A 17,636-nucleotide genomic window follows, 5' to 3' on the forward strand; every position below is an offset into this window, starting at 1 on the left:
CCATGTCAAGATGATTACAACGCAACGCTTCCAACCAGTGCCCTTGGGAGAAAAGTCAGGCCCCTACAAATCAGTAGAGCAGTGAATGAGAGATTTTTATACTTCTGGGAAACCACAGGGTCAATGCCTCTGGTCAGCAGGAAGAAATTACAAAAGACAGAGAACTTCACTTGTGATTCCTTAAGATTATGGAGGATAGGGGCTGGGGTTGTGGCTCAGTGGTAGAGCACTTGTCTAGCATATGTGAGTGAGGCACTGGGTTCAATTCTCAGCATGCATGTAATAAAGTAAACTTTATTAATAGACAACTTTTAAAAAACCATATATATATATATATATATATTTTTTTTTTTTTTTTTTTTTTTTTTTTTTAAGATTAAGGAGGATAAAATCTCCCAGGAGGGAATGAGACAGAAGAAACGGGCCCAGAGCTTCCCGGGGAGTACTTTGAATTTTTCTTTCTTCCATCTTTGATAGCCCTAGCTTCCCCAGACACCTCAGGGCTGAGTGGGAGCTTTGTCTTGGTTGCAGGGCCATCCAACATGACATAGTCCCACAGCTTCTCTGGTTGACTCTACCCCTCTACATCCTCTTTAGCAGTCCCCAATCAGGTCAATGAAGAGCTCTTTCCCTACTCAAGGCCAAACAAAAAGTCTGGAGTTAGCCAGCAGGACACTGCAGAATGCATGATCATGCCTTTTTCCCTATATAAGCAGCCTTCCTTATGCTGTAGCACTAATCCTAATAAAACTTCTTTTGGGTGTTTATTTTTTTTTTCAATCTTGCTTATGCATGATATCTTTCTCAAGTAAAGCAGACTGAACCGGATACACTAAGAGCTGGTAACACCCAAGGCTCCTGACCCTCAAAGGAGCAGGAGATGGGACTGAAAATGCTAGAAGTCAGGAAATGGTGGACAGTGGCAGAGTGCAACAGAGAGCCACTAGTTCTGACTCCTAAAGGAGTTTCATAGAGCTCCCACTAGGTGCTGGCTTCTACTGCCAGGACAGCAGCAAGGAGAATTGCTAATGTTGGAAACCGAGAGCTACTAACACTAAGGGAGCTCCACTTTGCCCATTCATGATTTCTATCTGAGTTGAGCAAAAGAACATTTAGTTGACTAGTAACAAGATCACATTAGATCCAAAAATTAACTGGGCTGTATACAGTTGAAGAGGTAGGTACTTTTTGAAAATGGGTTTCTCCAAATCTAAGGATCTGAGACTCCAGGAGTTTAGAAATCCACTTCATAGGACATCCACTAACTATTTTCAAAATCATGGGCTCAGAACTCATTTTCTGAGAAATGGCTTAACCTTACTAAGGACAGCTTAGAATACAATGGTCATAGTAGGGATCTTCTCACATAGATGAAAATCTCTGCTTGAGAAATGTGTTAGAAAAGTAAGGATTCAAAACCACAAAATTAATTTGATGCGTTCTTCAATTGCTAAACAGAATCATCTAGAAGGTTAATTGAATTAAAGATCACTTCATTATAAAATTCCTTATAAAAGGCAAAAGAAAAATCTTTCTGTAGCCATTTTTAGTTTTGTGTTCAAGGACATTCATGGAAAATATTCTAGTACAGATTTCTGATAACTTTAAGATCATTTCATTGCACTGGGTAAGAATCTCAGAACTGAAAAGAAGAAATCAAATGACTCATAAACATCAAGCTAATGTTTAATCCAATATTGAGCACAGTTAGAATTAATTGAATACTAAGGAAATGACTTGGCAGATTTTTGTGTTAACTCAGTAAGTGCTAAAATTGTGAAGACATACAGTTTGAATGAAGTCCATTAAGAATGACCCAAATTTAATTACCTATCATAACCAAGTTAATAAGAAGTGCTATACACCTGATCTGGAGAAACAAAAGTTGGAATTTACATGGATATAAATCCATTGCTCAGTGTGTAGTCATGGAGTGATTGATAGCTGCCTTGTCCTTGTTGAGTCTTTACAGGTTCCATGATTAAAAGCTCTGTACCCTGGAGGAGATTCAAGACAGTGGTTGAAGGAAGGCTGCATTTCCAGTTGCTCCATATCTCAGTGGGAGTGCTGCTTTTCAGTGAGGTGGGTGAAAAGAAGGAATTCACTGAAATTCAATCTTGCACACTCAGCGACTCTCAGGAGTCCAAAGCTTTGGGTGCATTGAACAAAGGAGAAGAAAAAGTACATTGGAGCCAAGCCAGTAGTAGCAGCGGCAATAGCACTGGTTCACCACAGAAGGGAGGGATAACGCAAACAGAAAGAGAAATACAGGAGACAAATATGGCACAGAAAAACCTATAGAACAGAAGAGCAGTCTGAAATTAATGAACCATAAGATGCACAGTGAGATGGTGTTTGAAAAGTGCTCTGTGTTTCTCATCTGGAAGCAGAGGGATGAGCTGGGAAGCCATCCTGAAGAGACCATGCTGCTGCAGGAGCTCAGGAGATCAAAGCCAATATTGCCATACTGCCCCAGAAACCACCTACCATGTGGCCTATGGTATACCTAGCAGAACATGCACCTGGCAGAGAAAATTGTACCCATGGACGTTCAAGTTTTTTGAGGAGTAGGGTTTTTGTTTCAAGTCATAGATAAGAAAAGGAGTGTATCTAGCTTGGCCATCATGTCTGGGGATTCATGTGATCAGCCTAAGAGGACTGAAAATTGAATAGGCTGCCATGATTATACTCGGGAATTACACTTGGAAACTGAACCTGGAAAGGTCATATTCATGGGCTCCCCTATACAAGTAGAATTCTCAGTAAACTCTTGAAATCCAGACGCCCAGCATCTGCCTGGCCCTACAGGTATGTTGATCTAATCTCTCCAAAGCAGAAGTCACTTGACAAAGTCCCAAAGACCTGATTAAAGTTTAACCCCAGCTGTTGCAACTTCACATTTAGAAGTCTGTAGCAGCTTTACCCTGGAAGCACATGAATTTGTTCTGTCCAGACAAAACTCCAATGAACAGAACTTCCCACTCTGCCTTAACTACTACTGGTGAGACAGGAAGCTGAGAGCTATTTCAACCAGCTTCCGTTCCAGGTCACTCAAGCTGGCAGCTCAGTGAGTAACAGAAAAAGAGGAAAGATTTAACAAACTCCAGTACTTCTCCTAAGGCATATATAGCCCAAGAAAAAATGGAAAGAAGGGCAATCTGGCATAGGCAATGATTATTCAAGTTGTCAATGCTTTTGACCACTCTAGTAGAGACAGTTTTCATTTTTCATTAAGAATTCTCTCTCTCTCTCTCTCTCTCTCTCTCTCTCTCTCTCTCTCTCTCTCTTCTCTCTTTGGTGTAACTGCTGTACTGATTGTCTGATGGATACAAATACATAATTGCTTAGTTTTCCCTCCTTTTCATCATTTTAAAATTGTTATATTTCCTGTTTTGCTTTCTTGAGGATTGGGGGTTTCATTTATTTTGGGATTTCTTTTTCTTGTTTCTCTTTCTTTTCCCTCTTATAGCTAAATTCTCTTGTTCTCTCTATGTATTTTGGTTCTTGTCTCCCCTCCTTCTTGACAACTATCACTTGCTACAGATCTTCTCCTTTCTCTCTGTTCACCTTTTGAATATTCCACACTTTCTTTTACCTGTGTATCACATTTTCTTCCCTCTTAATAAACAGTTATTTTACCATCTTTGGGAACTATTTGGTTTATTAACTTCCTGTTCCCCCATTCATGGTGTTGCAATTATTAGTACTGTGGATGGCATAGCTCATATCTCCTGTTTACTTTAATACCAGGTCTAGTTCATGGCCATTTATTGTTGCTGCTATTGACAATTTCAGACTCCATCAGAAATTTCCTATTTTTGTGGTGATTGATGTTTTAGATATCATAGTAGGCACCAGGTATTTGTTTAATGCTGCATATTATTTGTTGCTGTTGATAGTTGTTTGCTTCCCCCCTTTCTATGGGGTATGGGAATCTACTGGAACACTATGAGTTGATAGGTTAAAGACTCTGTGGCTGAGCTACACTCCAATCCCAGCCAAGAGACAACACACGTTACTCCACACATGAACTACCATATTCAAACTTCAAAGAAACTTTGAATGCAAAGAATTGGGGAGACAAAGAACTCAAACCAACAACCAGTCCACAGTAGGAATGACTGGGGGGGCCCTCAGGTCTCAGTCATGGACATCCACTCCTACAGCAATAACAGAAACAATTAACAAATACTGTGGACACCATAACTATGAGGGGTCTCAACCTAGATCACTCCCATGCCCCTTTAGAATTTAGAGTTGTGAAGAGGAGCAACCTTGGAAGGTGTCCCCCACATATTGCTGCTATACACAAAGAAATTGCTAGATCTACAAGCAGAATCCCACTCTTGTGAGACTTACAGGGAAAATGGGATCCTCAAGATCTGACACTATATACACCATCACCAAAGAACTAACAGGGGAACTATACTATAAAGCCCACTTAGAAATATATTGAAAAATTAGCAACAATATGCTATCCCAGAACACCTTCCAAGAGAGGGCTGTGCCCACACAAAAGAGAAAAGAGAAATCCATCCCAACAGATGCACAAAACCCAACAAAGGAATAGAAGTAATATGAAAAAGCAAGTTAACATAACACTTCCTAAAGATCATAATTCATCAGCAACTGAGTCCAAAAGTATCAAAGTGGACGAAATATCAGATAGAGAATTCAAAAGGATTCAGGCACAGTAGTGCACACCTGTAATCCCAGCATCTTGGGAGGCTGAGACAGGAGGAGTGCAATTTCAAAGCCAGGTTCAGCAACTTATGAAGGCCCTAAGCAACTCAGTGAGAACCTGTCTCTAAATAAAATATGAAAAAGGGCTAGGGATATGGCTCAGTGATTAAGTGCCCCTGGGTTCAATCCCTGGTACAAAAAAGTAAATAAATAAATTCAAAAGACTCACTATGCCTGTCATTTTCAATTTTCAGAGCTTGTTGGCAGTAATCTTGATGCTTATATGTACTTGTGCTTATATCCTATTCCTAGTACCCAGCCTCTTGGACAGAAATAAAAATGAAAATGTTTGGGAATATTTCAGAAGTGTGCCAGAATTGGTGAATGAGAGAGTCCTTATACTACTTTACAGTAGTGGCCTTCAGCAGCCTTTTCACACAGCATCTTGGGAAAATGCCAGAATTTAATTGGCTGATGATTTCAGTGTGAACAAAGACTCATCTACAGAAAATAATGGGAAAAAAGGTTAATCCTTTTATCTCTGAACTTTGAAAGGGATAAGTGCCCAGATGGTGTTTCTCTGTTTTTATGTTATTGGACCAATGTTCTATGTAAATAATTAAGGTGTAAGTATTTTCAAAAAGAATTCTAAAGAATGATTATTAAAATGATCAATGAATTCCAAAGAGAACATGGAAAAATAACTCAATGAATTTAGGAAGTTAGTTCAAGACATGAATGAGAAATTCAATAAAGAGGTAGAGAAAGATATTGAAAAACAACCAAATATAAATGTTGGAAATGAAAGACACAATAAAACAAAATGTTCAGTTAAAAGTCTCTCTAATAGGGTAGAGCATGCATAAAAGAGAATCTCAGAGCTGGAAGACAAGTGGTTACCATTTGAACATTCAGACAGTATTAAAGAAAAGAAGATATGTAATCATGACCAGAATATACAAGATTTCTGGGACAGCACCAAAAGAACAAAGTTAAGAATAATTGGAATCAAAGAACACTGTCAGATGAAGGTTAATGGCATGGATAACCACTTTAAGGAAATTAACATTTCAAGTCTTGAGAATGAGATGGAGAGTCAGATACAGAATGCATTCAGAACCTCAAATAAAAAAGGTTTAAAAAGAACCTGGCCACACATGGTGGTATATGCCTGAAATCCCAGCAACTCAAGGGACTGAGGTGGGAGGATCATAAGTGTGACACCAGCCTTGGCAACATAGTGAAACCTTGTCTCAAAATAAAAAATAAAAAGGATGGTGGGTGCAGCTCAGTGGTAAAGTACCCTGGATTCAATTTTCAGTCCAAGAAAAAAAAAAAAAAAGAACAAGAAAAAGAAAGGAAGGAAATGGAAAAAGAAAAGAGAAAAAGAACCTCTCCACAGCATATTATAATTAAAATGCGTAGCACATAGGACAAGGATAAAATTTTAAAAACCTCAATAAAATGTAGGGTCAAGTTTAGAGGCAAACCAATCAGAATTACTTGTGATTTTTTTTATATAAACTCTAAAATTCAGGAGATGTTGGAATGATGTGTTCCAAGCCCAAAAGAAAATAACTGTTAACCAAGATTACTGTATCTGGCAGACCTATTCTTCAGAATCAACAAAGAAACAAAACCCTTCCAGAACAAGCACAACTAAAAGAATTCATGACTACTAAACCAGCACTACTTATAGAAATACTACACACAGAAGAAATCAAAAACAAACTCCAAAATGCATTAATGGACAAATATCATTTGAGAGTATCTAAGCAAAGGAGAAATTGGGAAAAAATATTACAAATAAATCAAAATGGCAGGAATTCCTAAATATCTTCTGTGTAACACTGAATGTAAATGGTTTCAACTTTCCAATTACAAGACATACACTGGCAGAATGGATGAAAAAACAAGCTCCAACTATATGCTGCTTGCAGGAAACTCACCTTACAACCAAAGACAACCACAAGTGGAAAAAGTATAGAAATTGGTATACCATGCCAATAGAGCCCCAAAGCAAGCAGGAATAGCTTCTCTCATATCACAGACTCCAGTACAATAATATTGGGTGATTTCAACACATTTCTCTCACCAATAGGTCATCCAGACATAAACTCACTAACCACTCTTCAGACCTAAAAAATAAATCAAATGAACTTAACAGATATCTGCAGAATATTTCATCCAACAGCAGCCAAATTCACTTTCTTCTCAGCTGTCCCTAGAACCTTCTCCAAAATAGACCATAATTTAGGTCACAAAGCAACTTTTAACAAATACAAAGTAAATTAATAATTGCTTAGATCCTAACAAAATGAAATTAGAAATCATCACACACCCCCAAAAAATGCTACACAAACTACATAAACACATGGAGATTGAACTACACTTTTTTGAACTATGATGTTCTTCAAATGAGATTCGAAGGATAGGAGAAACTTTTAAATTCTTAGAATAAACAAGAACAGGGATACAACATATAAGGATGTCTGCTCTCACCACTCCTATTCAATATAGTACTAGAACTGCCAGCCAGAGAAATTAGGAAAGAGAAGAAAATAAAAGGGATAAAATGAAAATGAAGAAGTCAAATTATCACTGTTTGCAGATGATATAATCTTATACTTCAAATATCCAAAAAGCTGCACCAAAAGACTGCTAGAGCTAATAAACATGTTCATCAAAGTAATAGGTTATAAAATGAATATACAAAAATCAGCAGCTTTCCTATACACCAATACAGAATCTGCTATGAAATAAATTAGAAAATAATCCCTTTTACAATGGCCTCATCCCCCAAAAATTTTTTTCTAGGAATAAATCTAAGAAAGGAGGTGAAAGACCTCTACAATGAAAACTACAGAACACTGAAGAAAGGAATTGAAGAAAACACTTGAATATTGAAAAATCTCCCATGTTCATGGATAGGCAAACTTAACATTGTTCATATGGCTAAAATGGCCATAGTATAAAAAGCAATATACAGATTCAACACAATTCCCATCAAAACACCAATGACATTCTTCATAGTACTAGAAAAAACAATTCTAAAATTCATTTGTAAAAATAAAAGATCCAAAGTAACCAAAGGAGGGACTAGGGTTGTACTTCAGTGGTAAAGCACTTGCCTAGCATGTGAGGCCCTGGGTTCAATCCTCAGCACCACATTGAAATTAATAAATAAAATAAGTATGTGTCCACCTACAACTAAAAAAGAAAAAAAAATAGCCAAAGCAATTCTAAGCACCCCTGCAAAAAAACCACTGTTGGAAGTACCTCAACAACCAACCTCAAATTATACTACAAAGCTATAATAACAAAAACTTCATGGTACTGGCATAAAGACAGATACATAGACCAATGGTACAGAGTAGAAGACACAGAGACAAACACAAAGAAAAACTTTAATGCATTTTTGCATTACTTTCCACCAGGAAAAAAAACAAAACAAAACAAAAAAACAATAAAAAGCCCTTCTTGTTCCACTAATTGATGACAGCCAGACATTTTATAATCTGGAAACTAGAGAATGGGTGTTTTAAAAATAACACCAGAAAATGACTACCCTTTACTCTGCTGGAAGGGTCATGTCTGTTTTTTCTCTAAAACAAAATGTCAGAACATTTAGTCTTGAATCTACATTTCTCCACTTAGTGGGCCCCTCCAGACTCCTGATACTGACACCTGTCGGGGACATTAAAGTAAAACTGATCAGGGAGGTTTCCCCCAAAAGCAGAGGGCATCCTAGATATGGACAGCTTTCCCAAGATCAGGGATCCAGACTTCTCTACCATGCTGAAAGGCTTATCTTTTTTCCTTTATCCTTTTATTACCTGCTAGACTAATCCCTTCCCTTTGCTTACAGAAAATTACATGTGGCCAATTTCTGCAGACAGCTTTAGCAAAGGCTAATGCTCTAGCAAAAAGTCAGAGCAATTATTGGACTTGTGGGCTAATCAGGAAGCAATTCCACTACTCCAATGCTGCTTTACATTCCCAGTGATTCACCTTAAAACTTCAAAGGAAGAATGGAAGTGCTCCTTGAGTTTCTACACGTCACTGCTCCTTGCTGTCCCACACTTGCTTGAAATAGTACTCTGACATTTACAATTAATGACCTGAACTCTACCATTTATAGAAAGCCTATCTGGGTGATGTCTGCAAAATTGTACATATGAAAGAACCAGGAAGAACCTATGTGGGTGAAAGCTACAAGTGATGTCTGCCAAAGTGTATTGTGCTTCCAGGTTTTGTGTACAAAAGACCTGCGCAGCTACAAATACTAGTATGATGTCACATTAAATCCAGGAACATCTCTTTCCAATAAACAAGGTTACATTCCCTCACAGCGTGCTATAAAGGGATCACACACACACACACACACACACACACACACACACACACACACACACACACAATGTTTCCCGCTGGACTTGTTCACAACTTTGCAGACTTAAGGGTGATGAATTCCACAGATTACTACTTGATGGCCACTAGGTGACACTCTTTTCGGCCTCCAAGAGACTGGAGAATTTGCCTGGTTTTGCATTTGCCCTGGTTCAAATCTTGCTATTATCCCTGGCTCACTCCTGCCTTCTGAAGAGCTTTCCCTAAAAGTTCCCATACCTCCCATTATCAGAGATCAAAAGAATCGATATAAAATTCATACCAACATTGAGGATACAAAAGTTTTAAACAGGATTTTGTGTGTTCACTCTTGACACAAGTAAAGTGCTAATGGTATGGAATTAGAAGCTAACACATTAATCGGGGGAAGTTTAGGATATTCTAGCCAATCAGACTTCTCAGGGAATTAGAACAGTAGAAGCTGCTCTCTGATTGAGTGCTGAGAATATTTATGCTCAACAAAACACTTGGGAGAACAAAATTCAGTTTCAGATCTCCTTTGTGCCCATGTATGGGGCTTGTTTATGGTGCTAAACCAAAAAATGCTGTGTTTAACATTCCCTTGATTTTGTTGTTACAGAAAGAGAAATTTAAAAGATGGCTGATCAGCTGGGGGTGTTGCTCAGTTAGAACAGTGTTTGCTTAGCATGCATAAAGCCCTGGGTTCAAACCACAGCTCAAAAACAAAAGAAAAACAAAAAAGATGGGTGATGATAAAGCTGTTTCTCTATGCGCTGCCAGTGTATACATTAAGTGAACAACTCAGAAAAAGGAATACATGGTTTTTTCATGGTAGCCACTAATAGTTGGCTTGAAGGCAACCTGGATGTTTGATGGTAAGCCTGGCTATTCCACGTTTCTCTCATCTCCAGGTTTAGCGGGTCTTCAGGTTGCTATGAGGAGTTATCAGGCTAACATCCAACTATGCTCCCTAATTGCCATCATGTCCCAGAGACCATGAACAACTGAACTCCAGTGCTGTTGAACTCTTGGTTGCATGAATCTTGCATTGTTTGATTTTGATCTGTTTGGTTTATGGAGACCCTTGTACTTTAGTTTCTTGGTAGTGTCCTGCTGGTAGGCATCGTAAGTGTCCTTGATGGGTTCTATCCCCCAAGAGTCAAATGTATTTAGGCAGCTATCCTTTTTTATGCATCAAACTGGCAATAAAAACTTAAAAGAAGGCCTAAAGAATATTCCAACTCATTTGTCATTGTACATTGTGAATTTCATAATTATGCCAAATCTGCCAATTATGTTGGTGATAGAAAGTGCTCAAGGTTTCAATCTCCAAAAGGATGGAACTGTTGAATTAAATTTGGCCTAACGCTATCTGTGTATGCGGGGAACCTCAACATACCTTTAAAGTCAGCATACAGCACCCGAGAGTATATTCTTGAAACAATTTGCTTAGCAGCCAAGCAACCGGCCCATCACATGCTGCAGACTGCTCAGAAATGTGCACCAGCAGCAAATGAGCTATAACCATTCAAGCTATTTCTTTATGTCACTTTCTTCTTGTGTTTATTGATGCTGTCTGCCCATCTTCCTGGGTGGAGCTTTTTGAATCTTTACTGCTTTAGGTGGTGCCTGGTTCCTTAATCATTTCTTTCTGCAAAGAAACTGCTAAAATTGACTTATCTGACTTTTCTTTTTTATAGGTGTTAACAAGAACTAGAGGTCACAGTTGTCTGTTGGAGGAAATTCCTTGATGCCTTTAAGAAAAAAATGTTTCTAATTCAACAATATTTCAAAAACAATTGACTCTACTTGAACTGCTCTGCTCCCTATCCAGGGTATGCCCTTTGTCTGAACAGCAGCAGGCCAAGACTAAGGACCAGGGTGGGCATAGGTGGCACAGCAAGCACCTCCTGAAAGGAGAAAAGTCAGAATGCTGGCGCTAAATATTACTTCATGCCTTCAAAGGATTTACAACAAGACCTGGCACAAAGTGAGGGCTTACCAAACATCTGCAGAGATTTCTTTCTTTCTCACTGGCCCCATCTCCCACTCTAAGAAACAATCATGGCTGAGTCTTGAAGATGCTAAGTGACCAGAAGTGACTCTCTTCATTGGACTCTCCCAACTCCCCAGGATCACAATTATTGTGTTATCAGATGGGAGGTTGCCACAAATAGTGAACTGAGGAGCAGTCCAGGACTTTGGCAAACATGCTTCTAGACTTGCACTTTGCTCCAAGAAAAACTTTAAGGAATCTGGAGGCAGAGTAAGGGATCTGTTGATGGCTCTACCACTCAACCAGCTAGCTGTGTGATCTAGAGTCACTTTTCTTTTGGCCTATTTGCTATGTGCAAAATTCAGCAGTTGGCTGAATTTAGTCACACTACCAGGAAGAGGGAATTCCAAAACAGCACTCTCTGTGGCATAATTCCGGAAGCGACGGCAGTGGCTGAAGACCTGTGCAACCAACGCCTTTTGTGTTTTTCCAACACATCAAGGACACCAGGAGGGTTTGCTTCAGTTGAAAACACATTAGGGGAAAATTAATTTCCTAATTGATAATAACGCTCCACGAGTAGAACTGTACTGGTTTAAAATTATTATGAGACCCAGGCAGAATATCTAATGCCCCCAAAGTCACACAACTTGCGGGGGAGCAAAGCCCAGACTCCAACCGGGAAGGCCGCTTTCTCTGCCAAGGCACCTGCTCGCCAGGGCCTGGGAGGGTCTCAGCCCAGCTCTCACCAGCCCCAGGAAGGCGGCAAACACGATCACGGTGGTGAACCAGCGCAGCACGCTCGCCGCCCGGCTGCTCTGCCGGCACGCCTCCATCGCCTTCGTCTCTTTCCTGGCAGGGTCCTCGGTCTGGAGGAGCCGCTGCCCCGCAGCCGCGGCCCCGGCACCACGGAACTCCTGCTCCAGCTCCAACTTGGCCGCTCCGGAGACGTGGTCTTGCTGCCGCCGAGCTTTTCGGCCCATCCTTGGAGCTCTGAGCCCAAACCCTCCAGCCTGGAGATACCTTGCGCCATCTCCCCCGGGGTCCGTCGCGGGTCACCTCCTCGGGAAGTCGGACTTTGAACCGCGCGGCTGTCGCAGGTAGCGACCCGAGGCTCCCACTATTTCTGGGAGGACCACGTGGCAGACACCAGGCCTCTTGCCAACCAGGATCTTGCAGCTACCCGACGTGTCGTGTTGCCTGGGAGACCGGCGTCGCCCTCCGGTTTCAGCTGCGGGCTTTGCCGAATCCACTGCGATCCCCGGGCCCGCGCCCCGCGACGGAGCGAGCTGAAGCTGCAGCCTGGGAACCCAGGAACCCGAAGGGAAGACGCGCGTCCTGGCGGCTCCCGTGGCTCCGGGCTCCGGGCGACCGGGCTGTGCCTGCGGCGGAGCCTCAGCGCGCCTGGCCGCCGCCTCCGCCAGCGCCGCCCGAGCCCCCGCCAGCCGTCGCGCGGCGGTCTCCTCCTGGGACTCTGTGGCGGGCCCGAGGGACAAAAGCATCTCCACATCCGGCCCGTGCACATCCAGGCCAGTGAAAGGATTTAACTAACACCCAGGCACAGAAGCCCGGAGAGCCCAACAGCAAGGAGTGGGCGCCACACGCCTAGTGAGAAGGGCAGCGAGCCCGTCTCTCCTGCTGCGGAAACCAGGGACTTCCGTTTGTAAGGGACACACCGAACGTGTGAGCAGCGAGGGTTCCGGGAAGATGAAAAGCAGCTCCACCAAAGGCGGACCGGGCAAGGACACCAAGGAGGTGCGAACGCTGGTGTGATGAGCAAGGATCCTTGTAGCAGGAAATAATGAAGAGATTTCACGTTGGAGACCCACGTGTTGGCCTTGTTCAGTCAACTCCCTTTAAACCTCTGGTGCTAAATCACCACCACCGCCTGTGCTTATGCCCAGTGGAAGAGCACTCCAATTTCTGGAATTGGACCTCAACCTGAAGGATTCCTTGCAGCTGGCAGCCCTTAAAGGGAGTGCTCTAAGTGCAAATGCGGTTCCACCAAAGGGACAGCTGTTCAGAAATGACTCCATGGTGAGAAGACAAAAAAACAAGTGTGACAGAGCTGTGTGTCGCGTGGTGGCTCGCAGAGCCTCTTCTTATCCCCATCGTGAAAGGTTGTGGCATTTCAAATATAGATCCAGTTGAAGGAACATCAGATGATGTGACTGTTGTAGATTTAGCTTCATTAAGTTGGCAGGCTTTCAGGCTAACAGAAATACAATTTCAAAAGAGGAGAAAAGTGAATGAATTGTCAAGTGGTCTGTTTCTGTAACTCGCTCTGGTTTCACTGCTGGAGGTACATCAAAATATATCTCAACAGGTATAAATATATATTTAGCCATGTGTGGTAGCACATGATTGTAAGCTTGGCAACTCAGGAGGTTGAGGCAAGAGGATGGTAAGTTGGAGGACAGCCTCAGCAATTTAGGGATACTCTCTCTCTCAATAAAAAAAAAAAATAAAATGGTTGGCTGTGTATCTCAGTGGCAGAGTAACTCTAGGTTGGATCCCCAGTTTTTAAAAGTAGAATAAAAACATTTACAAAGGGGCTAGTGTTGTAGCTCAGTGGTGGAATGCTTGCTTAGCATGTGTGAGGCACTGGGTTTGATTCTCAGCATCACATAACAATAAATAAAATAAAATAAAGTTATTTTGTCTTTTACAACTAAAAAAGTTTTTTTAAATGTAATATGAAGCCAAACCTTGCAAGAAAAAGCAGCCAAAAGTAGGTCCTTGTCCACTCCTTGGGTCTCCTGGGTAGTAGAGGTAAGCCAACATTTTTACCTTTATAAATTATTTGAAACCCTTACCCTTCCACCTTGGACATCTGATGTTCTTGGTCTGTGGTTCATCTTTTAATTCACAATTATTTGTTGACCCTCGTGTGTAAATGTGTTAGCTTTCCCGCATACTCTCTCAATTGATCCTCACAACACCACTCTGAATCCCACCTTAATGCCACTTATACATACAAGATTAAAGTAGAGAGGAAGTAACATCTTGCCCAAGGACACTCAGAGTTTCAGTGGCAGTAGATGAACAGCATAATAGTAGGTAAAGAAATAACTCTGGGCCCTATGCTGTGGTTCCAAGCACACATGCTGCTGCAATTCCTGGAGATAATTCCAGTGTGGTAAGGAAGTGGACCAGGGCATCAGTTTGTAGAACTGCTGAGGAATGTGATGCCCTCTGAAAAGGAGAGGCCTTATCTTGCTTTTTTTGTTTGTTTGTTGTTTTGCTTTTTCAGGATGGGGAACTGGAACCCAGGACCTCACACATGCTAAGCAAGCACTCTACCACTGAGCTGCCACTGAGTCTATACCCAACTCTGTTTACTATTTTATTTGGAGACAGGGTCTGGCTAAGTTTCCCAAATCGGCCTTGAACATGCAATCCTCCAGCCAGTCTGTCAGGCCTTGTCTTCTCCCACAGGCCTTATCTTTTTTGTCCAACTCCAGCTTTGTTTCTCTTTGCTCTTTAACCAACCAGACCACAGCATAAAAATGTGGCATGCATGTTTTCTTAGTCATTTCTCTGAAATGGTTTTTTCCACCCAATTACTCTGTCATCCACTGAGGCTCCCAGAACACAAAGCTCAGTCTTACCATTCCTTGCAACCCAGCTCTCCAGTTTCATCCTTTGAATTATTAAATCCTAGCCCAGCACGGTGGTGCTATATGCCTGTACTCTCAGCTGTTTGGGAGCCTGAGGCAGGAGTATCACAAGTTCATAGCCAGTCTCAGCAACTTAGCAAGGTCCTAAAGCAACTCAGTGAAATTCTGTCTCTATTTAAAATATTTAAAAGGGCTTGGGATGTGTCTCACTGGTTAAGCACCACTGGGTTCAGTCCCTGGTACCAAAAAAAGAAAAAAAAAAAAAGTATGAATGATTAACTATTTCCTGCTTTTCTCAGAAATGGCTCTTCAATATGCTTCCAACTGTCTATTACCACAACTTTAGTTTTTGTCTTCCTCATTGCTTGCATAGACTCTTACAAAATCTTTCTAGTTGATTTCCAGTGTGTCTCTTAAAGTTTCAGTGAGAGCTTTGAAAATCAAGGAGATGACATATAACAGGACCTTAATAATTAGAGTCAGACCAACAAGAGAGAGGTCGTGATTCGTGATATCTTTTATTTAGTTGAAATAATGCATGTAAATTGAAACCTGATGGCAGGATTCTAGCTATGGTAGAAGAAAAACAATATGAGAAACAGCTACAGGAACATGGAAGGAAGTAACTGCACTTGGAAGAGTTGTACAGTGTTTCACAGAGAGGGTAATGTAAGAACCCAGAAAACCACGCTGAACACAAGAAATCACATAGGGGAGTTTATTAAGCACACAGACAGAGTGTCTCTCTGAGGGTAAGAGAGAAAATGAGAGGAAAAGAGAAAGGGTGCGCACGCAGGAGAGAGAGAAATGGAGGAGACTGTATGAAAATGAGCAGGAGAGAAGCATGAAAGTGAGGAGAGGAGAATAGAAAAGCATGAGAAAAAAGTGGCAGGGGAGCTATCCTTAAGCGGTTGAATTCTGCCGGGCTAACAGGGGACCAATAACAGAGAAGGGTACTTGCAAGCTGACTGATGAACCAATAGCTAGCTAGGATGTTCACAGACTGACAAGTAGTTAGGAGGCGGGGAAATGACTGTAGTGAAAAAGGGCAGGGGAGCAGCTTTATATTATATTCTCCTGTTTCTGTTTTTATAAGAAAATCTTTTGTTTTCCAGTTATTTCCCCCCTTATCTCTCCTTCCTGCCTACATAACTAGGCCTGGTTTTGCAGGTGAGATGTAAAAAGTCCATTCTTCCAGGGGCAGTCTCCAACTTCCAGATTTCCAGAGGCAAATGGCTTTCATGGACTTCATTTCCTCGATTTAATTGATCCGTTTCTACACTAATTGCCTGTCCCCAATTCTGGCTTCATTCCCCCCTCTAATTTTAGGAACTCCTTTACTGCTGTAGGGAAAAGGGGACAACAATCGCTCTGGATTCTTCGAACTGGAAGGGGGCAGCGTGGGGCAAGCCATTTGGAGTTCCCCTTTTAGAAATCGGGTCAATCTAGGTGTCCATGGTAGAAGTCTGGTTGGGGAAGAGCAGGTTGTAAAGGCATCTGGGAGTGGGTGCTTCTGTGAGAGAAGAACAAAAAGACATGAGTACTGAAATGAGATTAGTACAAGATAAATGTTGCAGAATCTGGAACATGCCAGTGCATATCATAAAGATGATGGAAGTCAATAATTCCTCACCAGGGGGTGGAAGAATTGAGAAGTTTTTCCCATAACAAGGCCTAGCAAAGGCTGGAGAGGACAAGGCCTTTATTTGGGAACTTTAACTTTGTCCAGGTTATCAGGAATGTAAACATAACATTTAGTAGAGATCTCTATACTTCTGTTACTAGCAAACATAGATTAAGCCTACCTGTGTCTGTAGGCCTTAAACTGACTAAAAACTTCTGACTCTGGCAGTTTCTCTTTATCATTATCAGGCACATTTGCCTAAGAATCTCTCTTTTGTAGCTTTTAGTCTTTATTCTAGTGGACTAACACAAGTGTACATCTCAAGTTACTTTTAACTATTATTTCTTTTCTATGCCCAAGAATGGCTATATATTGGCTTTAACTGTTTTGCTAGGTGTCTAAGATCAAGCTGGTCAAAGTGACCTGTTCCTGTCTATTAAAAAGTCAGCTGAGTTCCCACAGGGGTCACTCATAGAGAACTTAAGGGCAGCTTCCGTTAGTGCTGTCCGTTAGGCAGGGTCTCCTCAATGAGGTGGCTTCCCTTGGAAGCACTAGCAATGTCTCCCTTTTTCTATGACCCTCCTCTGCAGCAGGTGCACTGATTGGCTTTTCATCCTCTAGTGTCCTCATCAATCTTCCTGATCAGGAAGTCATGTGACCCAGAGTTGCAAAGCTCCTTAGGAAAGTCTGCTTGTTCCCTGGATTCAGGCTGAGTGAGGGCAAGATACTGGTTTTTTTCTTGGCTTCTGTATTTAATTTCAATCTCTAAGTTTGATCTTAACCATCCAGCAAGCCAGTCTCACCAGTCATAAAGTAAGAGTGCTGGGTTTTAATTTCAGTCTATGACTTTACAGTTATTTACCCCATTTTATCTAATTGGGGTCTACATTATCTGTTCTATAGGTGATGGCTTACTATTTCAATTTAATTTACGGTGTTTGCTCTTGGAAGCAGTACTTCTGCAAAATATTAATCAGGCAACAATTAGAGGTTACAAGGAAAATACAAAATGAAGTCACCAACAGTAAAACATTCAGTCTGTGCAATAGCTATCTTTAATTTTGGTTGAGTTATTCATTATATCCCCTGTTTGAGATCACAGTAATCTTTACGACAAACATCAAACTTTTGAACACAACTTTAAATGAGTTGAAGTCTGGCTTACTTTAGAGCCATTCTAACATGCAGCAGGGTGAGGCTGAGCCTTATCTCAGGTAAGGTGGGGCTCTTCACAAATCTTAGGTAAAATGTTCTAATCCTGAAGCAAAGTTTTTCCTCTTTTGCCATGACCAGCATGACCAAATCCTCAAGTTCAGTGAGGGGAAAAGTAATATTAGAAAAT

At 41.3% G+C, this 17,636-nt stretch overlaps 1 pseudogene across 1 annotated transcript in view; it reads right to left on the reverse strand.

Moving 5' to 3' along the window:
• Window positions 1-12,123, reverse strand: part of LOC306666849 (sodium-dependent glucose transporter 1B-like) — a 31,967-nt pseudogene extending 19,844 nt beyond the window's left edge. Inside the window, exon 1 of the transcript XR_013766702.1 lies at window positions 11,800-12,123. The product of XR_013766702.1 is annotated as a sodium-dependent glucose transporter 1B-like (transcript). The remainder of the gene's footprint in view (window positions 1-11,799) is intronic.
• Window positions 12,124-17,636: the final 5,513 nt, after the last annotated feature.

This window comes from Sciurus vulgaris (genome assembly GCF_902686455.1).
Source record: "Sciurus vulgaris genome assembly, chromosome: 7".
NCBI lineage: Eukaryota > Metazoa > Chordata > Mammalia > Rodentia > Sciuridae > Sciurus > Sciurus vulgaris.